Source organism: Brachycentrus maculatus, unplaced genomic scaffold (assembly GCF_059751285.1).
Source record: "Brachycentrus maculatus isolate JH-2025_06_01 unplaced genomic scaffold, ASM5975128v1 h1tg000011l, whole genome shotgun sequence".
Taxonomy (NCBI): domain Eukaryota; kingdom Metazoa; phylum Arthropoda; class Insecta; order Trichoptera; family Brachycentridae; genus Brachycentrus; species Brachycentrus maculatus.
The window spans coordinates 648,771-673,494 of NW_028280765.1; the positions used below are offsets into that span (position 1 = coordinate 648,771).

General features: G+C 32.8%; 1 protein-coding gene and 1 long non-coding RNA gene across 2 annotated transcripts in view; one reads left to right on the top strand and one right to left on the bottom strand.

The window, feature by feature from the left end:
- The window catches only part of LOC148313455 (tRNA dimethylallyltransferase-like), a 343,114-nt gene that overhangs the window by 210,216 nt on the left and 108,174 nt on the right, over positions 1-24,724 (bottom strand). The window lies entirely within an intron of this gene.
- LOC148313457 (uncharacterized) overlaps positions 1-24,724 on the top strand; it is a 31,576-nt gene that overhangs the window by 1,896 nt on the left and 4,956 nt on the right. Inside the window, exon 2 of the long non-coding RNA XR_015837717.1 lies at positions 5,037-5,283. This is a non-coding gene — a long non-coding RNA (uncharacterized LOC148313457). The remainder of the gene's footprint in view (positions 1-5,036; positions 5,284-24,724) is intronic.

Consider the following 24,724-nt stretch of genomic DNA (forward strand, 5'->3'; position numbering starts at 1 on the left):
TTTGACGTAGCAAGGTTCAAGTGCGTCGCGCCACAAGTTAATGCTCCTTGCTTGATTAGGAAACACCGGACAACATGTCAGATTACGTAGGCCTTTTACGGCGTATAAAATAATATTACATAAGTGTGTCATTGTTGCTCGAGCGGTATTCATAGACAAGCTCTGTGAATAGAGTTTTCGCGCCAAAATGGCAGCGTGCGTGCGAAAACAATGAGTGGACCGTTTCCCACAGAGCGGCGCTTCCTGCGCGGCAAACGGATGTGACGTCGTCAACTACGCACCGCATGGCATAATGGAAAGGGAGGGGGTAATAAAACTTTACGGGAAGCGTTTCCCGTGATCTCTTTTAGAGTTCTTTAATGCCGATACTCAACTAGCACAACGCAGCTGTAACGTATGGTATTAGTAGCTAGCTTCTGTTACAGCGATCTCCTTTTTGGTAGCTATATTTGCTGACGACTAGTCGACTAGACGACAGTCGCGACTGTCAGATTGCAATGATTAAATTTCTATAAATATGATAATGAGCTTAACTAAATCATAATTAAATGTTCAATTTCTAAGAACAATCGAACGCGGGGTATGACAATTAAAAAAAATATATTCACACTGTATCACTGAGATACCAATCCTTTTTTACTTGCATCACATCTACACACTACGAGCAGATTTAAAATTTGAATTTCCAAATTTGAATGAGTAAAAAGGTAGCAAGATCGATAGAGCACGACACAAAGATAATGAAATCGCTTAAATCGTTTACATTGTGGGTACATTTTTTCGGTACCATATGATATTTGCGGAGCAAAAATACTTATTATAGGATTTTTTTCATATTAAAGAAATAAAGAGATATCGTTCACTCCTTTCAAAAACGTCATAAATCAAAAATCGTCAATTTTCAGTTGTACATGTTTTCGGAATGCCCAGAAAATGTACTATATCCCAGCGAAAGCGGCATATTTTTAACGTAATATTTACCCGCTACAGGGCAGAAAGTGTTGTTTTTGCATTTTTACGAAAAGGTATTGTTTATTTATTTTTTTAAATACACTAAATATTTTTCAAATGAGTAAAAAACCTTCAGGTTTTACCTAAAAAGATCTGTTGCACAGTAAAAAGTTCAATAAGTGGGTTGATATTTATTTTTAATACATTGTGTTATATTTTTAAACATTAAAAACGTTCTTGAAAAATCAACTTTTTTGATTTATGACGTTCCTGAAAGGAGTGAGCGATATGATGTCGTTTTAAATTTTTATTTACTGTTGATTATGCAAATCGATGCTTTAAAAAAATGCAGTGAATTCTGTTTTGGTACACATTCCACTGATTAAACATGCTTATGTGCATGCTTAAGACTAGCATGATCTCTAGCTGTATACATTAGCTTTAAATATGCATACTCGTTTACATAAATCGATACTAGCATGCTTATAAGCAAACCTTAAAGCACGCCCATCCCACCCGCGCTACAAATAGCATAATTTTGGTGAGTCCAATTTTGAAAAGAAAAGATTACAAATGGAAACAGAATGTATAAAAGAGGGTATTCAGTTGAGAATTTTTTTATGAGACAATGGGACATAAGGATCTGTCGGATTTGGTGACAAGATGTGACGGATTTTGATTGATCGATATAAACTACATATGCTTTATGTATTAATTTTTAAATCAAACACAGTGTTTGATTTAAAAATTAATACATAAATTAAAATGGAGTTCTACAAATTAAAAAAACGCCAATTCAATAAATTACTAAATATGCTATAAATCCTTGTACAAAATGAGCAAGGAAATTTTTCTGAACGCAAAAATATTTTTAATAAAAAGTAGCATACTCGAAAATCGAGCATCTGACGATTTTTGAGTACGTTCGAAATGAGCATACTTATTTCTAGCAAAATACGTACAAGTAGCAATCGCTCGATTGTAGCATGCTTTTGAGCTAATCATGACCACGTGTATCTGCGTAGCTATACCTTACAGCTCGCGATTTGATATCAGTATATACGAATAGTATCTACGCGCGTATCATATTCGATTTACTTATCAAATAATAGTTCACATGTTAATTAAATCGTTCGAGCCAACGGAACAGCAACCGCTGCCGCGTGATTTGGCAATAAGTATAACCATTATCAATGGGTATTTCGACAGTGACGTAATACATTATATAAAAATATGATTAAAACAGCTTCCTCAATGAATAATGTAGATTGTTGTAAAAATGTTGGCATAAATCGTTTAAATATCTAGCCACGTTACGTGGACACATTTCCGGGGTGACGTCCTTGGTAGAGTTTAACACACTACTGAAAGACAATGATTATGTATATAAAATAAATTTTTTAGTATAAAATGGCTGAGATGTTTTTTCAAAACATATATCGGGAACTATGTGTCATGTTAGCACTTTTGGCTACCATGCTAAAGGTCTCGGATTCGATTTTAAAAGTGGGTCACACAAATATGATTTTTCACTTAAAACAAGATAACTAGATAAACTCCCTAATAAAATAAAAAAAATTGAAGATATCAAAATTCTTACGAAAAAAATTAATGCCCATTGCATGTAAATCTAAAAAAAATATATCAAAGAAAAAAAAAAGACTATTACACCATATATCAAATAAAACAATAAACCTTGAGTGTAAATGTCTCTCCAAGCACAAGAGCTCAGTCTTTTTTTGGAGGGGCACAGCGAAACTAAAATTATAAGTTTGCCATATGTATAAACGTATAGAAATTGTATTAAAAATGTAACTATATTAAATACAATATATTAAAAAAAAAAAACAAAATAAAACATAAAAAAACCAAATGCTTCTCTTTCAACTATCAAGAACGTTTGTGAACGTCAAATGTAAACGGAATTTTAAATTAAATGTTAAATAAAACACTGATTTTTTGAGTCTACTAAGTTGTATTTTATTGTTAAAAAAAACACATAAAAATCTTTTTTTTGACAATTTTTTCTCCTAGTTATTGCATTTTCAAACATTCGTTTTCAAACGAAAATATACAAAAAATATAAAATAAAAACACTTCATATAAAACATCGTTTGAGTTATCATTTAGACCTGAAGATGGAAGCTTGCTTCCGAAACTAGTAGACATAAATAAACTCAAGTGGTAAAAAGACAAATGTTTTATTTAATAATTTTAACATCTGTTACCACAAAGTAAATGTCGAAACAATTAATAAAATAATAATATGCAACTTGGTAGACTCAAAACATCAGTGCTTGATTTAACATTTTATACATATGACGTGGTAATAATTTTCTTTTGTAAATTGGGTGTAAATAATATGTAAAGTGGGTGTATAATAATAAAATAAACAATGTGTTGCTTTGTAATTAAAGTTTATTCTTAATTTATCTTTATAATATTTTTATATCTATCTATCTGATTCTGACAGTTCAGAATATTATATTTTTTCTATCTGATATCTTTTGTTTTATTAAGTGCGACGCATGCGACATCTGATGGTAGAACTGTTTTATGTAGGTACTATATGTAAGTACTTAATAAAATGTATAGGTAGGTACCTAGTTATTTTATTACATACATACATTAAAATGGGAGTTCTACAAATCAAACGCCAAATCTATAAATTAATTCTATATTTGGCAATGTAAACGCGTCGCCAAATCCGAGAATCGCCTATGATATCATCTCCATACAGGTATCTTAATTCCACGAATGTGCATTCAGGTCTTGAATGTAGATGGTTCAATTACTTATTACTACGAGACACATACACATATACGCAAATATGTATGTATGCAGGTATCTCGCGGGCTATGGAAAGGCATTCCGCAACATTCTGCGGAACTAGAATGCCAGTTTGGTAAATATTCAACATGGGTGTGTTTTTAATGGAATTAAACAGAACCCATATTAGCAACATTTTTAGTGCGTCCAAATACTTGTTTAAATCTGGATTATCTTCAATTATAGGAGTTATTTTTCACATTATTTTTTGACATCTCATCAAAGATGAGGAAGAATATGGAAGTCTGGGCATTTACGGGGCTGACGACCGTCATACGCTGGTTTAAGTTATCACTTTACACATGTGTAACATTCACCAATTCTACCCATTATTGACAACCACACTACTCAAATTCTTGGAAGTTCTTTATATATGAACCAATTTAGAAACCTTGTTCTTGAATCACTAGAACTTTACTAGAGACATCTATTGGTGAGATGAAAAGAAGCTTTTTATTGAGCAGAAACTCTTATATTAGTATGTGAGGTCAGAATCCTGGAATATAATGGGTAGAATTGTTGAATGTTACACGTGTGTAAAGTGATCACTTAAACCAGCCTATGATGATCGTAAGCCCCGATAATGCCCAGACTTCCATAATCTTCTTCATCTACGTTGAGATGTTAACATAATAAAAAAATAATATGATAAAGAAGCAATATTATTCACAAGTTGAGTGGACGAGTCTTGTCCATATACCTGGCTCCATCCCGGCTTATCGTCTTTGTAGACTATGGGGTCAGCTCTCCTCATCTTCAGGTTGTAGGTCCTTCTATCATATACAACGTCACCTAGGCCATGCCTTCGAATCATGTTTTCTTTCTGTAGCATCCATGTATTTTTTTTGTCTTCCTCTCTAGATAGGAAGATCCGTAGCTATAGCCTGGTTTACAATATGTTCAGGTTCTCTGCGTCCTATGTCCCCATACCATCTCAATTGTCTTTTCTGTACCTTACTATTGATGTCTGTTAAACCCAGGCTTCCACAAATGCGTGAACTCTTTATTTTGTCTCTCAGGGAGACTTCAGCTTACTTTGATAATAATCATTTTGATAATAATCAAAAAACAAGATGAAAAAAAAACAGAAAACGCGTACACAATGGTACAAACCTTATTAATTATTCGACAAAAAATGTAAATTTTTATTATTTATTCGACAATCACTTTGTGGTAATATTTATCAAATTATAAATCAATTTTTACTTGGTAAATACCACTATTTATATATTAATTTTTGTAGTTGTATTTATCAGATAATCGAACCCAGGAACTCAAGCAGGGTAGCTAAACACGCTAACCATTACACCACGGAGGCGGACCCACGGGAGGGGGGTGAAAATAAATATTAGTGATTTTACACTCTAATATTTATTTAATATTACCTCGGACTGGTCCCTGAAACGGAGGGCTGATCACCTTTCCTTTATGTGCTAACGATCAAGATAAGGCACTGCATTTACATGATGCAGTGCCCTATGCACCATTAAGATGCGGATAAAGGTTTGGATGAATTTTCTTTTTTTTATTCTAATGTGTGTCTGCGGCCCTTGGGAAAATGTTATAGCATCGATGCGGCCCAGGGTGCCATTAGGGTTGGCCAGTCCTGATGTATGTAATCGCCTTGGCTAATCGCTCACTCCTTTCAAGAACGTCATAAATCAAAAATCGTCAATTTTCAGTTGTGCACGTTTTCGGAATGCCCAGTAAAATACTATATCCCAGCAAAAACGGCACATTTTTAACTTAATATTTACCCGCTACAGGGTAGAAAATGTTATTTTTGCATTTTGAAGAAAATGAATTGTTTAATATTTTTTTTTTAATATCCGAAATATTTTTCAAATGGAGAAAAAACATTTAGGTTTTACCTAAAAAGATCTGTTGCACAGTAAAAAGTTTAATAAGTGGCTTGATATTTATTTTTAATACATTGTGTTATATATATAAACTTTAAAAACGTTCTCCTGAAATATCATGTTTTTTTTATTTATGACGTTCTTGAAAGGAGTGAGCGAAATGTCTAACTGATAGGAAGGATGCGCAGAAATTGTCCCGTTTCTTGCCACATTACATCGCGTTATTAGCCGTTCGAATTTCTTTCTGCGGACAGGTGCTAAAGAGCAAAAACATTATTCTCACGAGATGTTATACGGCTGGGAAAAAATGCGGTGCCACTTGCGAGTACAGTATGCAAAAAGATCACGGCGACTGTGAGACGAGAAGCAACGCGAATAAGACGCGTAAAAAGGTGAAAAATAACCACTTCCCGCCGGTTCGCGTCTGGTTGTGAGAACAAATATTTTGACAAGTGCGAATTCGAACGTCAGACAGAAACGAACGGAGAATCGGGGACATATGAAAGGTAATGGGTCAGAATGAGATTAAACCCATCCGCATATCAGTTTTTTTTTTGACATCTATACAAATATACTAATTTAATGTCCGCCTCCATAGTGTAATGGTCAGCACGCTCGGCTACCGTACTGGAGGTCCCGGGTTCGATTCTCAGGGAGGGAAAAAATAAATATAAGTGATTTTTTCACTCTAATATTTATTCAATATTACCCTGGACTAGTACTTGAAGCGGATGGCTGATCACCTTTCCTACATATGTTAATGATCAATATAACACTCCGTTTATATGATGCAGTGACCTATGCACCATTGGGGTGCGGATAAGGGTTTGAATGAATTGAATGAATGTATCCCCGAAAGTAAAAATGTTGCCCCGCCCAGAAGAGGGTAGGTGACATGGTTTGTCAAACAATGACGCGCTAATAATTAGTCTATATTCACATCGTGGTGTGTTCAATTTTTACATAATTTGTCTCGGACTTGAGTTTTGATATTTCCCTTTTCCCTTTTTCCTCCCTCCCGACTCTCTTCCATGTGTTTATATTAAATTACATATGTGAAATTCTGTAACTGGAATGGTACAAATACGCTACCTGCTTTTTGTTTGTTCTCATTAATGTAAATGTATTTATGTTATGTTAAAATATTTTCCACCTGATAAAACGAGAACAAACAGAAATAATCTTTAAATGCAGAAAAAGGTAGCACGCACTTAACAGATCGATTTTTGTGGTATAAGTCAGTCCGACAAATCATAACGCTCACGTGTGACTCACTCATACTTTTGAAGTTTTTCACTTTTGAAGGCGTTCAAATTCAACCGAGTTGTAAAAATAAACTGTCTCATAAAATTAAACTATTACTGCTATTACTTTTACCCATAAATATGATACATATAAATATGACGCACGTATTTTATCCAGTGTCTAGATTGGAAATGTGATAAATTGCCAAGAAAAATAGAAAAAAATACTCAGTAAAAACATTACTCTGTTGGATATAAAGTTTTGATTTTTTACTTGTTTTAGTTGATATTTTAATCGAAAGGATAATTCTATCCTTATAGGAACATCTTTGATCATTTGCTGTTTATATAAAAATAATAAGAAATAATGCATTACAAAAGTTTTCTTTACTGAACTGTAGATATCACACGAGAGTATCTTTATAATATGAACTACCAACGGACGGAGGTGTGGCTGAAACAACGGCTGATATGCGAATGTAAAATATTCTTAGCCGCCAAGATATAGCGGTTGGTGTGCCGATGGGTTAAAAAGTATATGGGACTTCTAGCCGCAGTTTTTGTAACCAAATCATATGTAACTACAAATCGGTAACGGTTCTGGAGACTTTGGAGTTATGGGGCCGATTTCGAGAAGATCAAAGTTTGCTCGACTGAGATTAGGTGATCAATGAAAAATGTGTGGTTAAATTCACAACGAGTATAACAGAACTTACCTATCGTCGCCTTCAGAAACATCCATGTATACAAAATGATACAGCGAACCCATTAGTTAAACAATTTGATTTTTAATTTTATTTAAGGAGGGTAGAATACAGAGGTACCTAGTATATCAATAAATGACACTTCGTAAAATCTTAAAATTGATTGCAACACGTTTTTAGAGGCATTCGGCATCATCTTGAAACACTGATCCTTGGGACGTTGAAGGTTGAAGATAGGGTAGCAGCTGTTTTTTAGATGCGAAATGCATCAAAATACGTCTCACAATTAATTTTAAGAAAAAGTGGTATTTACTAAGCACAACTTAAATTAAAAATTGATAGATTTCACCACAGAGTGACTGCCGAATCAATTAATGATATTATATTTTAATAATGAAGTAAAAAGTGGTGTTGTATACAAAATCTTACAGTAAATAGATGTACGTTAGAATATTATTGTTTATTTACCTGTATTGAGGTAATGAATATTATGAATTACACCCAAAATTAATATGAAATAGATACAAATATATGCCCATCCAAAATAAAGTTTATTCACCGTCTTGTATCTTATGTGATTACAAATAATTTATTAATTTATTACTCAGGACGCTGAAAGAGAAATATATTTAAAATTTGCAATATATTAGGGGAGACGGGGTTATGTGCAACAGGGGTACGTTGCAACGACCGATTAAAATCTTTCGCCGAAAGTGTTTTTATCATATTTTTCGATCTGTATGATAGAGAGTGGTACGATGCATATTTCGGTGTAATTCCCGCTTCTTCTGTCAAATATAACAGAAGAAATCATACAAAGTGCGTTTTTGACGGTACGGAGTATTATTTCGTATAAAGGTAAATATTTTCTGTTATTTTTTTATTATATAAAATATCCTACATATTTATTATGGTTAAATCGTGTATTGTTTCGTCCCATCGATGCAAGGTTTCGCCCAATATATCGGTTGTGTAATGGCAAAGGGGTAAATTTGTCAAATTTTTCATTTTCTATGTTTGTTCCACAAAATGTCTAAAATAGTGTATTCCATAATCTGGCAAAAGGATGTAGCTGTAGTTGCAACACTTATTTAGTTTTATTAAGATATGTACATATGAATATACATAAAACAAATGAGTTATTTAATTTCACAGGTTTGTTTTTGCTCTCCTGTAAAATTTGGTCTGAGACAGAAATACCCCTTTGCCTTTACACTATCGATATAGGGCCTTCTTCGGAGAGCAGTTAAGCTGGTCAACACAATTTCAGTACCACACGATCTGAAAAGCAGCGTGCTGACATTACACCACGGAGGCGGACAAATGTCATTTTACAACATTTTGAGTGTGTCCAAATACTTGTTCACAAAATCTGGATTATCTCCAATTACAGGAGTCATTTTCATATTATTTTTAACATCTCATCAAAGATGAAGAAGAATATAAAAGTCTGGGCATTTACGGATAGTAAGATAATTTAATATAAGAGTTTCTGCTTAATAAAAAGCTTCTTTACATCTCACCAATAGATGTCTCTAGTGAAGTTCTAGTGATTCAAGAACAAGGTTTCTAAATTGGTTCATATATATACAGTATCTACTCAATGAATTAGGGCCACGCAGAATTTCGCGCAATTTCTCAATTCAAACAGGAATAACTCAGAGAAAGCCTTGAATAAAACAACATTGAATTTTATTTACACATGAACACTTTATTACGCTTAAATTATGCATATATTTTCATATAAATATAGTTAGTATTTAGTATTTCCACCTTTGGCAGAAATAACTGCCTCAATTCTTTTTGGCATACTTAAAATGCACTGTTTTATCATGTTTTTTATTTCTTCGTCTTCTGACCAAATTTTTTGAATATTTTTTTTAGACAGTCTACTGTCGGATTTGAAAATGAGTATACCTTATTTTTTAACATGCTCCATACGTTTTCTATAGGATTAAGGTCCGGAGAATTTCCAGACCAGGGGAGCAAAGGCTGATTTTTGTTAGACAAAAATTTTATTATTGATTTAGTCCGGTGGCAAGGTGCCCCATCCTGCATGAAGGTATATGGACCTTCTGTTGGGTCGAGTGTATGGTAGAAGGGCAATAAAATTCGTTCGAGGACCTGCTTATAGGAATTTTGGTTCATTGTTCCTTCCACGAAAAACAACGGCCCAGGTAAATTGTTAATAATACATGACCATATCATTGTTGCAGGGGGGTGTTTGATAACTTTTACCACACAGGCCTCATTGTAACGTTCCATTGGTGTTCTCCTGACGAATTGACGGCTCTCTGTCACGGCTTCTAACCGGCACTCATCACTAAAGATGACCTGAAAAATAATGAAAATTTTATTTTAATTCAAATATATAAGTTTATTTACTAAAATGATATGTTGAAAATTCAATTTAAATAAATACCTTTTTCCAATCATCTACCGAGTAATTTCGATGTAGCCTGGCCCATTTTAATCGATCCGCTTTCATTCGTGGTGTCAATTTTGGTACTTTTACAGGGCGCCTGCATTTCAGATTTACTTCGTAAAGACGTCGCCTCAGTGTTGATACCGATATATTTATACCCTCTTCTTCCAATTTTATTTTTAATGTTTTTGCTGATGCACTACGGTTTTCTAAGGCACTTTGAATGATTTTTTATCAGTTCTTGGTGTTGTTTTTCTAATCCTACGACAGTTCTTTCGCCGATTGCTGGTGGCGGGTGACTAATTTTTTATTGATTTTGAAATTCTGTCCACTGTTTGACGAGAAACGTTTTCTTTTTTTGAAATTTCTCTATTAGATAGTATTCTTAATTTCAGTAGCACTATAACACTAGACTTTTTTTCCTCAGAAATGTCTTTACTTTTTCCCATTTTATCCTTTTCAAAAAAAACACTTGTGTTTACAAAAAAAAATTATACTTTATAAACTAATATTAAAAATTAAGTTTTTTTCACAAGACACGATAACTATATAACCTCTCTGAACAAAACAACAACCAGAACTCAAGAAACTTCACTAATAAATGAGACAGGACTATTTTTTGAACTTTCAACTATCTGTCTACCTGTGCTAATTAGGGACCTTTCTCAGAAAAAGGGTTTGAAATTTTGTAAAGGCTTAAATAATCCAGGTATATTTTACATATTATTGAAGGTAATATACATGATATTAGATGTCAATAGAAAACTTAAAGTATTTATGTAAAATAAATATAATAACCCAAAAGATTTCAGAGTATTCAAAAAAATAATGGGTGGCCCTAATTCATTGAGTAGATACTGTAGAACTTCCAAGAATGTGAGTAGTGTGGTTGTCAATAATGGGTAGAATTGGTGAATGTTCCACGTGTGTAAAGTGATCACTTAAACCAGCCTATGACGGTCGTCAGCCCCGTAAATGCCCAGACTTCCATATTCTTCTTCATCTTTGATGAGATGTTATAAATAAATGTCATTTTAGCTCTGTAAATACCCAGACTTCTATCTCCCCGTCTCTCTAACCACCTTTTCTATTCGGAGATCAATAAAAGTGTTGAAAAATGCATTTTATTGGTCAGTCTTGGAACACTTCTAAGCCAGGGTTTACGGTGGTCACGTCACAATTGGTGGTCAGTAATGGGAAACAGGTTTGAATTTGCAAATAGCCCGTGGCGGTTGGAGACCACGAGTAGATGACCAGCGGCCACCGTGCCAGACGCTGCGGAGCGGGCGTGGGCAGATCAGAATGTCACCTTTTTCCTCTTAAGGAGATTTGCGCTAAAATGACAACGACAGTTGTGCTTGAATGTTTCTAGGAATGTCTAGACAGTAAATAATATCCAGCTAACAATGATACGTTATAATTTTTAACATATACATATTTCATTTACACCCGTTAGTTGAAGTTAGTTGAAATGTTATCGTGTGATATTATTATGTTTTGGCATCTCAATAAATATGAAGAAGGATATGAAAGTCTGGGCATTTACAGGGCTTACGACCGTCATAGGCTGGTTTAAGTTATCACTTTACACACGTGTGGCATTCACCAATTCTACCCATGATTGACAACCACACTTCTCAAATTCTTGGAAGTTCTATATATATGATATCGAAACATTGTACATGAATCACTAGAATTTTCACTAGAGACATGTATTGGTGACATGAAGAATCCAGATTTGTGAACAAGTATTCGGACACAAGTAAAATGTTATCGTGTGATATTTTATTATATTTAATATTTTCTGCAAATGTCTTTGCACTGTACCGAATCTGTCTGCTATGCTGGTCGGGGTTATGGAGGCGTCTGTGTACCGGCCAACGTCGGGTCGGAATCGGATCTAGCTGACTAACTAAACTAACTACTAATCCCATTCACCGCTTACACTGGGGCGCTTCTAGAAAATTTGGTGGTGGTTTTACAAACTTCTATTTATTTATATTGGCAGTGACAGGGTGTAATTCACAGTAAAATCGGGATGGAAATTCGTTTCAAATTTTCAATAAACTTCGCAACTTAGTTCATAAAACAAAAACAAAAAAAAAGCGTTGCAAGAGAAGGTATGTCAGGAGGCCTAGATGCTTCTGTATCAGATCTGGGAATGCGGTGGGACAGCTTTCAATACGTCTTAATAATTTTAAATACCGGTATAGCTGTATTTAATGCCATAAGCCATGATACCAAATCACAATCGAGATATGTATAGGATTTTGTTTAATGGATAAGACTAATAACCACTTAACAACGTGAAGAAACGATACAGTAGTTCATTTTAAAAGAATAGTGCAAATATTGTTATCCACCAGGGCATCGATTACATACAAGTTTTTACTTTGTATTGTGGATAACTTAAACATTGCTTTTGGATTTATATTTGGCATTTTTAACCAGTTTTCGGTACGTAGTGTGAAAAGTCAAAAAGATTTTATACAGAATATAATTAAAGTTAAAGTTATCAATTTAGCAGTTATCATCCATAACTTTTGTAAGAAATCCACCCGCCGATAGTTCCGACCTGATCAAGTATTTGAAATACTCGATCACCCCAAGTTTTCCTCGGTCTTCCTCTGCTTCTATTTCCAACTTAATTCGCCTCATAAATATACTTTACTGTTCTTACGCAATCTCCGTAGTGTACTTAGTGGTCAGCGCGTTTGGCTACCGTACTGAAAGACTCGGTTTCGAATCCCAGGGGGGTCAAAATAAATATGGGTGATTTTCACTCTCATATTTATTAAATATAACCCTAGAGTGGTACAAGAAGCGCAGGGCTGATTACCTTGACTTTATGTAATTAACGATCAAGATAACACTCGGTCGCTACGACACAGTGCCCTATGCACCATGGGGTGCAGAAAAGGGTTATATGAAAAAGAAAAAAAAATCTCTACTCATTCGATTCACATGCTCAAACTATCTCAACCAACCTTTCATTATTTCTTTGCGTTTCCTAGCAAGGGAATAAAAAAATAAAACAAAAGTTTCTTTTACAATTGCAATTGATGCCGCAGTAATGGCCATTCAGATATGAAATTAAGAATCGGATTCCTGTATACGCGGGCACAGCACAACACATTATGTGGTCACATGTCAGTCCGCTAGTACGATACGTGCCTAAAGTGCAGAGTCCTCACAACAATTCCAAAAAATGAATGGACTCGGCCCGACCGGTTCCAAGTTGTCACTACAGTTAATTTGGGTGAGAAAAAATATCGCAAAACCAGTTCACGTCGTACGACATACGAGTGTCGTAATTATTGCGAAAAATTTATATTTTAACAGATTTATATTATCCACTGACACTTCGTGATGGAATTGCATTTTAATATATTATTAGATTAAAACCAATATTTTTAGCTTTTCCACTTTATTTTTATTTGACCAGCGACCGGGTTTCGTCGTTACCGACATCATCAGACTGGTGGGAGGCTATACAAATTGTTATGCTATATATAAAACAAGGCAGGAGTTGATAACCATGATTTGATACAATTTTGCTGAGAAAACAAAATTGTATCAAATCATGGTTACAACTCCTGCCTTGTTTTATATAAAACATAACAATTTGTATAGCCTCCCACCAGTCTGATGATGTCGGTAACGACGAAACCCGGTCGCTGGTCTAATAAAAATAAAGTGGAAAAGCTAAAAATATTGGTTTTAATCTAATAATATATTATATTTTAACGATTAAAACCTTTACCGTTGTAGGTACTTGGATTCTCAAATCAATCCGGTAATCTGTAAAACATACAGATATATTTTTGTAATCTCAGCATAGACGAATCTCAACATTGTCCGCCTCCGTAGTGTAATGATCAGCATGCACTGCTACCGTTCTGGAGGTACCGGGTTCGATTCCCAGGGGGGTCAAATAAATTTAAGTGATTTATTTCACTCTAATATTTATTCAATATAACCCTGGACTGGTACCTGAAGTGGAGGGCTGATCACCTTTCCTTCATATGTTTACGATCAAGATAACACTGAATTTATATGATGCAGTGCCTAATGCACCATTGGGGTGCGGATAAGGCTTCGAATGAACACTTTTAACAGTTATTCTATTCACAACATTTTAAGTGTGTCTATCGCTACTTTTTTTTCGCGAAATTCTGCTTTCATAATCATTTCTGTACGCGATAGTATTGGTCATAAATAAAACTTTAAAAAGATGATAATATTAATGAAACACTCATCCAACATCGACACTGACATTACCAAAATATCAGAGTGTAACATATTTAGTAAAAGGGGGGCGTTTTTGATATTTCACATACCTACATATTTAATTCTGATTTACGTTATAACATTTCTTATATATGTATATTATGCTTCAAGGATGGTCAAGGAAGAAAAAAATGCACATTCAATTATATTCATATGATAAAAGACCATAAAAATCTTCTTAAATGCATAATAATAAATTTAAAAATATTCATTTATGACTTTTTGTCTAAATGAAAATAATTTCATTAATTGATTCGGCAGTCACTTTATGGTAAAATCTGTCCATTTAATAATAATGTTATATTGTTTTTTTTCTTTTTTTTTTAAATCTGTAAAGTTACTGATTACTGCGTGCTTAGAAATTTTAACACAATGCATTCGAATACGCGCGTTTTTTTTATATACCTACGCCAGGTGTTTTTATCCGTGACAGATAAAAACATGTTTTAATTTTTTTCCGTAATGGCTGCGCCATCTGTTGAACGTAATAGTAACACACGCAATACTAAATATTGCTCATGGCGGACAGCGTGTTTCTTGACAACTGCTAAAATACTGTAAACATATGACAAATATTGCTATCCTTTTTTCTTTATTTTCCATTTAACCAGACTGAGCCACACAACGTGATGTCGGGTACAGCTAGTTTTAATAAATTTAAGAACTATAAAGTTAGTCATATAATAAAAATTACATTCCAAAAATTAGTAGGTACTCCTCACTTTAAAATTTTAAAGGACTTCTTCCTAACTTACGTTAAATATTTGAAAAAAATTGAAGAAGAAAAAATGAGCCACACAACGTGCTGTCGGGTACAGCTAGCTTTAATAAATTTAAGAACTATAAAATAAGTCATATAATAAAAATTACATTCCAAAAATTAGTAGGTACTCATCACTTTAAAATTTTAAAGGACTTCTTCCTAACTTACGTTAAATATTTGAAAAAAATTGAAGAAGAAAAAAACAAATATTGCACGATAAGCATATCAGGTAAAATTAAATAAAACTTCACTGGATAGTAAAAGTTATTCTATTTGAATATTTATTTAACATAATTTCGAAGTTTACACACTGGCAAATGCACGGCACTGAAAATTGCCTTCAAATACATTTTGTATAATAAATAATTAATGTAGGTATGTATTACGTCTGCTCATACAAGTGAGTAAGATTTGTAGAACACTTGCTCTATTATTTGTTTACACCTTAAACAATACACACATGTGTGTGACCGTATGTACTATAGATATATCCCCACATTGCATGGATACCATATTGCTTTTAGCTATGCATATATAACTTATGTATAAATACGAAAATTATTATGTATTCAAATATTACCATACTTATGCCAATACAATGAAAAAATCTTGCGAATTATCGAATTCTTAAAAGAATGCGTAATACCTGTATATGGCGACGTAGGTATATGGTATATGTTCGTTCAGGAAAATACGTCGTATTGAAATGAGTTCATCGACACGATATATTGACATTTTAAATATCAGTTCTCCTCGTTTGTTTTAAGTCACGATATTTTTAGATTTATGTATAGTATACCTACGTAGGTACTTTTTTTTCACTAAATACACTAAAAAGAAGATGTCAACGTAGACGCCTCAGATCAGGCAATACATAGAATCGGTTGTAATTATTTTGACTGTGGTATTGAGTCGCATCAATATGATTTTTATTTGCAAGAACTTATATCACGATTTGTGTTATGGAGTTCGACGTCGTTTTCCAATAATTCTTTATTTTATTGTAATAATATATATTTTTAACTAAGATTACATTTCTGTCCCTCTTTGTCTGTTTTACCAAAATATGTATGTATTACATGCTCTTACTGCGCTTTAGTGTCTGCAAAGCACAATATTTTTAATCTAGTCTTACTTTAACATTTATTTTTAAGTTAAGATATTACATACATTTTGTCACTTGAAATTACATAAACTGTGTTATAATTTAGATCATAAATACACAATTGCTCCGAAAATTTGCATTTTTTAATAGATATTATTAAAAGACAAATTAAGATATTTTCAGTGAGCGGTAATGATATGAGGGTCAATAAATCTGTAAAAAAAAAAAGTAATGTTCATTTGTTCAAAATCTTAAATCTCCTAAAGTGATTCACGGATCGCTTGAAATTTTACACATTTGCATTCGAATACGAACGTGTTTTCTATACTAGATGTGTTTTTATCTTTGAAAAGATAAGAACATCATTATTTTGAAAAAAAAATTCTTATTGCAATGGCAGCGCCACCTGTTCAACGTAACAACAAAACACTAAACATTGCAGACACCGTGCCTCTTTATAGCCGCTATCACATAGCATTTTCAAATCTATTGTCGCTTCATAGATTTTCAATATCGTCATTGCTTCACAAGCATTGTGAAATTTATGTTATAAGAAATGTGTGATTTCTTTAATAAGTATAGATATTATTTAAATTTTTGTACATTAAACCGCCACTCGTTTACGAGCGATTTTATACAAATAGTTAGAACATAGAATTATAAATTTTATGTGATTTATTCCAAACATATACCGCTGAGTTAAACCTGAAATTCAGTGATTTTTCAACACAATTGTGAACGATTAAAACATTATTAGTTTGAACTATTTTAAAATTAGTAGAGAGAATAAAGACATAGAAATACAACTCTCCTAATTATTCGTCGTTTACTTTGTGTAATACCACTTTAAAGTGGTATTTCACAAAGTGAACCATGAATGATAAGGAGAGTTTATATTACATACTATTATACAACAAAGTTAACAATACTTTTAATACCACATTAAGGTGGTATGTATTTCACATAGTGAAAAGATGAATGATAAGGAGAGGTATTACATACTATTATGCCACAAAGTAAACAATATTTTGAATATGCAAAATATTATAGAAATACGTTGATTTACAATAACAGCTTGATGCAAAGCTATGGTTTCCTCCAGAGCGCATTTTAAAAACTTAGCTCAACATCCATACGTATATTTCAATTAAAATGTTGGTATCATAAAAGAGCGGTGTATGTAAATGAAACCCATACGACGCATCTTCTCTCAAATGTCGTATTAACGTATTAATGAATCGCACGTGATGATAATTTAATATGACAAGAACCTTTACGTAGCAACAGGTATTTGGTTAAGAATTATACAAATAAAGCTCACGGTCAACCATTATTAGTATGTGCCGGTCGGAGATAACGAAGGACAACGTAACACCATTTAGATTTTAGATATACATTTGTTAAATGTTACTTCTCCTCTCTTTTGCTGTATAATTTAAACATTCAAAATGTATAATTTATTTACTTATATTTGTGAGTATTGCAACGTAATAATATATATTCTGCCTCCGTGGTGAAATGGTTAGCGTGTTTAGCTACCGTGCTGGAGGTCCCGGGTTCGATTCCCGGGGGGGTTGAAAATAAATATTAGTTATTTTACACTATAATGTTTATTTCATATTACTCTGGACCGGTCCCTGAAGCGCAGGAGTGATCACCTTGCTTTCATGAAAATATCGATCGAGATAACACTGCGTCAATACGATGCAGTGCCCTATGTACCATTAGGTGTGGATAAGGGTTGGAAGAAATATAAATTTTTAAATTCAACATTTTGAGTGAGTCTAAATACTTGACAAATCTGGATTATATCACTTAGGTATTATTTATTGATTCGGCTTTGTGGAATGACATGATTATTTTATTAAAATTAAACACTTGAATAATCCACTTTATCGAGTATTATTTTTATTTACGACTAGTTTCGAAAACGACAATTTTCTTTTTACTTTGTTTTCATTTTGTTTTCATCCCCTGATACAAATTAAATTTAATTTAGTTTTAATTTGTACCAGAAGATGAAAACAATTGAGTTAATAACGTTTTTGACATCTCAACATAGATGAAGAATAATATGTCTGGGTACTGACAGGGCTTAAGACCTGTCATAGACTGGTAACCACACTACTCAAAATTTTGGACCTCCTAGAGTCTTAGATCAATCTCGTGACATAGTACTATTTTATTTTATTTTATTTCAATTAGTACTATTTTTTGCAATATGTAAAGAAATAAGGGTTAAGTTGTCAATGTTTACAATAGCCATCTATGTTAAAACTTGTTGTTATTTGTGAACAACTAAGGTTGTCATTGTCATTGCCATGTCAAAATGTAAAAATAACTCCCAAGTGGAGGAAATTCAGATTTGTAAACAAGTATTTGGACACACTCAAAATGTTGTACGAGTAGTTATGATTCTAAATCAAATTCATTACAAATGTATGAAGTTATATGCAATTAACAAAAGTAATAAACAACCATATTGCTGGGAATAAATTAAGAAGAATAGAGTTATGCATATTTGTTTTATAAATGAAAAATTATTTTTAAATCGAGGGACAATTAGTACTATTTTTTGTAACCTGTAAACAAATAAGGGTTAAATTGTCAAAAGTTTCGGCAAAATCGTTAAGTCATCCGTTGTGACGTCATAACTAGTTCGAATATTCAAGTTTCGCAGACCTTGCATCTTGTGAAGCGTTGATAAAGTGTGTAACAGTAACACAAATAAACAACATCGCAAATATATTCGTATTTTTGTTTTGCTTCCTGACCAAACACGCGTTATCATTATCAATTTTAGGTGATGTTTTTGTTAATACGATATATCATTTAGTAGGTGTTTTTTGCGGCTTTCGAGGACTTAGCTAATCTTACAATAATATAGGACGTAGAAAATACTCATATTTGCAGATTTATATGCCACATTCCATTGAAATGTTGATTTTGGCATTCTAGATTAGATTGCGATTTATATGAGCACAACATAAAAAACGGGGTACCTAAAAAATAACAAATGTTTGAAATGAAAGTGTCGATGATTATCGTATCTTTAAATATATTGGATAGTTATGAAACAATTAAAATAAAATATTTAAATTAAATATTCCATAAGCTATTATCACTATATTAAAAAAAATAAAATGATAAAATTAAATACCTATTTTCTTATTATTTTTTGATATCTCATCAAAGATGAAGAAGAATATGGAAGTCTGTGCATTAACGGGGCTGATGACCGTCATAGGCTGGTTTAAGTGATCACTTTACACACGTGTAGCATTCACCATTTCTACCCATTATTGACAACCACACTACTCAAATTCTTGGAAGTTCTATATATATATATATATATATATGAACCAATTTCGAAACATTGTTCTTGAATCACTAGAACTTCACTACAGACATCTATTGGTGAGATGAAAAGAAGCTTTTTACTGAGCAGAAACTCTTATGTTAGTATGCGAAGTCCGAATCCTAGATTATAATCACATACATGAGAACGCCAGAAAATATCATTTTCATTTTTATTATTTAAGCTTATAATTTGACCAGATAATTTATTTACAACATTTTGAGTGTGTCCAAATACTTGTTCACATATCTGGATTATCTTTATTTTTTTTTTAAACCCTTATCCGCACCCCAATGGTGCATAGGGCACTGCGTCATATAAACGCAGAGTTATCTTGATCGTTTACACATGAAGGAAAGGTGATCAGCCCTCCGCTTCAGATACCAGTCCAGGGTAATATTGAATAAATATTACAGTGAAAAAATCACTTATATTTATTTGACCCCCCCTGGGAATCGAACCCGGGACCTCCAGAACGGTAGCCGAGCGTGCTGACCATTACACTAAAGAGGCGGACAAGCTCCATCTCCAATAATAGGAGTTAATTTTCATATTATTGAAATAATATGACAAATAACTCCTATAATTGGCGATAATCCAGTTTTGTGAACATTTACAGTATTTGGACACACTCAAAATGTTGTAGCAATTTTCTTATTGTAATTATTTCTCAATGACAATGAATGCCTGAATTGATTAACCAGTAGATTTATCACATTAGGGAAAAATATTTATTAATTTTAAATACGCAAAAAAAAGTTAATAAGAATTTGTCAAAATGCGCACATATAAATTCGAAAAAATGTGTCATGTCTCATGACCATGATTGAACTGGTACATCTGGTTTTTACGAGTAATTAAATACATAGTCGAATTTATTTGGAAAACTTCACAACTGAGTGCGAGACCGCTCTTTCAAATACACAAATATTTATCCACCTAACACAAAACTAATTTCATTACTCAATGAATAATTCCGAGAAAATAGTACGTACAATAGGTACCATGTACCATTATTGATTTAAATCAGTATTTGACAACGAATTTTACACAAATTAAAAATACCGATACCTACTTGAGATCAAATCTCCCGAAAGTCAAGTTATTATTCAAACACACTTGATAGAATATTCACCTTAGATACATTAATTTTAAACTAAATATACCGATTGTTGAGTTAGTTTATAATTGCATAATGAAGCGGCTAAAATTAATAAATCTTAGTGATAGAAGGGTAATTACTGATTTGGTCCTGTTATATAAAATTCTTGACAATTTTTTGGACTGCCCTGATCTCCTTAACACCTAAAGCGCGATGCCCTCAAACAAAACGCGCCCAGCGGTGGTGGGTCTGATCTGACCCAGTACAGAAATCGCCTTTTAGGCGTTTTTTGTCGGGTTTTTATATTTTATATATTAATCAAAATAGGCTACATAGCAATAGGATAATGTGTCATAAGTTTTGTATGAGAATTTTCAAGTTTTTGATAGTTTTGAATTTAAATTATCCAAGCGCTTCATTTTACATGCGAACTCGACCGAGCGCAGCTGCTAACTACCACCGCGTAGCATGTCGCATCCGCGTGAGGCATGATCGGCATGAAGCAGTGGTTGTAAACATGTTGATTTTTACTGAATTCAAATAATTTGTGTTTTTAATTTTTTAACTATATTTTAAGTCAACATCATAAAAGATAGAATTTTTAACTTTTATTTGTTATCTTCAAATATAAAACGTGGCGGTTAGCTCCAAAAACCACAAAATGATTCTGGGATTTTGACTTGAGTTCATAATTCAAGATAAATTTTTGTCCATAATGCAATTAAAATTTATTTTAAATACAGTGAAAATGGTAAATTTTTCATTGAAAAATATAAACAGAATTGCCCAAAATGGTGTAAATATTCATTTAATGTTCGCCATTTCTTACATAGATTTGCGGGTCTTAGAAATTATGAATATAATTTTGTACGGTACTAAATAAAACTAATTTTTGGGTATAAATTATTTTTATATACAAGTTCGTTAGACATAATAGGTAACAAATTTAATTTTAATATTGACAAGTAAATTATTATCAAAAAATCAGAAGACAATCGCTACTTTTCTTGTTAAAATCGATGTCTTCATCACTTACTGACATTTCTTACAAAACCAAGTTTTCTGTTTCACTTTAAAATTCTGTATCTAAGGTTTTTGAATTCTAAATCACTGTCATCTACACTACTTTCTCACTTTTCTTTCAATTTTAGAACTGTCCAAAAGTCGTCCAATCTCGTTATGAGATATTTATTTTTTTCCTGCCATTCATTATGGTAAAGTGTCGTAAAGATTTTTTTTTTAAAAACTAGAAATTGTTCAAACATAAAACAGTTTATTGTGAAGTTTTGAAGTTAGTAACTTTGTGTATGTCGGTGTTGTATATATACATAAATCTATTATATACTATATATTACCACTATTTGTGGTATTTTCTAAGTAAAACTTAAATTAAAAATGGTTAGATTTTACCAAAAAGTAACTGCCGAATCAATTTATGAAAATATTAACAACTTATGTAATAATTACACTTTTTTAAACGTGATCCTTAGTATTTTTCATACAAGTAAACAAATAAATCAGTTTAAAACGAATGTAAAAAAAACAATATACAGAATCAATCGCCAAAGATTGACAATGTTTGCTTTTGTTTTGGGGAGTTCGAGGGCACGGCAGACGGCACACTAACACATTGATAGCGAACAACTGACCTTACTCAATATGATTTTTGATCTTTTATTTGTTCTTTTTTTTTAAATAACTCATTCGAATCTGGTCCGATAATTTTTGTTTATATCTCAATTTGTAGGTAATTGTTTGAAGAACGATTACACTGAAGGAAAACGACGTAAAAAAATTACCTATTAAGTAATTAATAATTTTCCACGATGGTGGGTCTGATCAGACCCACCATCGCAGAGGAGGTGTTAATCAAATAAAACTTAGCGTGCGTCGAAGAGGTACTAGGCGAAAATCTATATTCAGAGTATTTTTACATAATGAAAACTATGCATGTTCTCTTCGATTCCGCAGCTTCACATGTTAGCCAATGCTTTTGAAAGTATAGATTTATTTAATATATTGTTATCCACCTTGAAGTCTGTACTTTCTCAGCATTTCTTCTCCATGTTATAATGGATAAATTTAGAGGTTGTGTTTCACTCTCTCTCGCTGCTCGCTGATAGTGTGTGAAGGAGACGTGTATTTACCAGTACTATTTGTTATTTCATTATTATTTTTAGTTTAAGACTTTTTATTTCTCTATTAGTGTGTTATTATATTAGATACTGTATATATGTATAATGTTAAACGCATAAGCCGTTCAATAAATAAATAAATAATATGGATTGATTGAATGGGAGTAGAAGCGACGTGATACTGTTGTAAGAACAAAAAATAAAATATTCTTAAAGGTATGTCACAACTAAAGAAAAATTAAGCAGATTGGTTTATTTGAAGATAAACATAACCTAAACAAACTGAAATAGGTATTAATAATGCATACGCACTTTATTTCTTAAATTATACAATGGATATAACCTGATTATAATTTTTTTCGTTTTTCGAATGAATTGGTAATTTTATTCTGCTAAGAAAATCAAAAGCAATATGTTTCGTATAATATCAACAATATAGACTAAGATAAAGCCAATAACCGATTTCCATAGAAATACTAAATTAATACAAAGTAACTTTTTGAAAGAAAGAACTGGAATAATGTTTAGGTTACATAAAAAATACACATGTATGTATATGGTTCAAGGGATAATAGAAAATAACTAAAAAAAGATTGTGACGCCCTGCATAGAAATAAATTTAACCTATTCATAATAATCTGAATATTTACATAATGTACAAGCAATAGTAATAAGTAACATTTTTATCCAATAACTCTCAAGTAGTTGCTGTGATATAATGCCCGCATGGTAAGTCGTTAGACACAATAATAATAACCAAAATTCTTAAATTAGTGTTAAAGAACTTTTGAAATGCCTTCAACAACATAAGTGTTACATATGTATTTTTAAATAATAAAAATATATCATTAGGATGGGTTAAATTTCAGCGGTAGAACTGTGTCACTTGTCACTAAAAATCCCAGAACAATGGGTATAGCCTCTTGTATAACCTTGACACAAGAGGGATAAAGGGTAGATTTTCGGGGATGTTGAGTCGACAAGGGTCTTATTCTAGCGGCAGTTATGATTTTTATTTACATAGACACAATATACGAGTAAATGTTAGTAAACAAAAGAAAAAAGTTTTACATATTTCTGATTCTACATTCTTCATTCTAACCGTTTTTTCTGAATATTGTAGGTACATATTTAAAATAATATAATTTAAGTGTTAGAACCAGAAATTACTTATTCGTTTACGATAGTCTTTTTCTTTCAAATACTCATTTGAAAGGCATCACGGCGTAGATGGATAAACGCTCGAGTGAGAAACAGGGGATGCGGGTTCGATTTCCGTCGATTGCGAAATTAATGTTCAAAATATTAAACGACTCCTATCCTTACCATCATACCTGCGGAAGAGACTCTACGATAGGAGCTTTGCGGGTTTATTTTTTTTATAAAATGTATTTTTATCGCTATGCGTTTAATTTTTAATTCGAGCAGAAAAAGGATACAAGGAAAAATTAATTTACAGGTTCTGCCCTAAATAAGTGGGCTAGACAGGTGACGCCAGATAGTTAGTCCGATAATCCACTAACACTCGAAGCGGTTGGGGTCAACTGCTTTAATCTACCGCAGTCGGGCTTTCTGCGGATTCAATACAAACATCTTATTCCGCGCACATCCGACCGCAAGTTAACTGCAGCTATCGATTGCGACTGCACAGCGACTGCTCAAAACTCGGAACGCTCTTCGGCCCCCAACGGTCTGTCTGTGTGTTTCCGGACTTAGTTCACGACCATTTCGCGAAGAATAAACGATCGAGAAAAAGAAGAATTTTTACTACTGCTACTACTGATATCAGTAGTAGCAGTAGTAAAAATAATACTACTAACATCATGCCGCTTCCCGCAGGGGTAGGCAGAGAGGATGGAACGCCACACTCTTCTGTCCTGACGTACACTCCTAGCTTTTTTCACATCCATACATCTAGTGCACACACGCACGCACGCACGCACGCACGCATGCACGCAC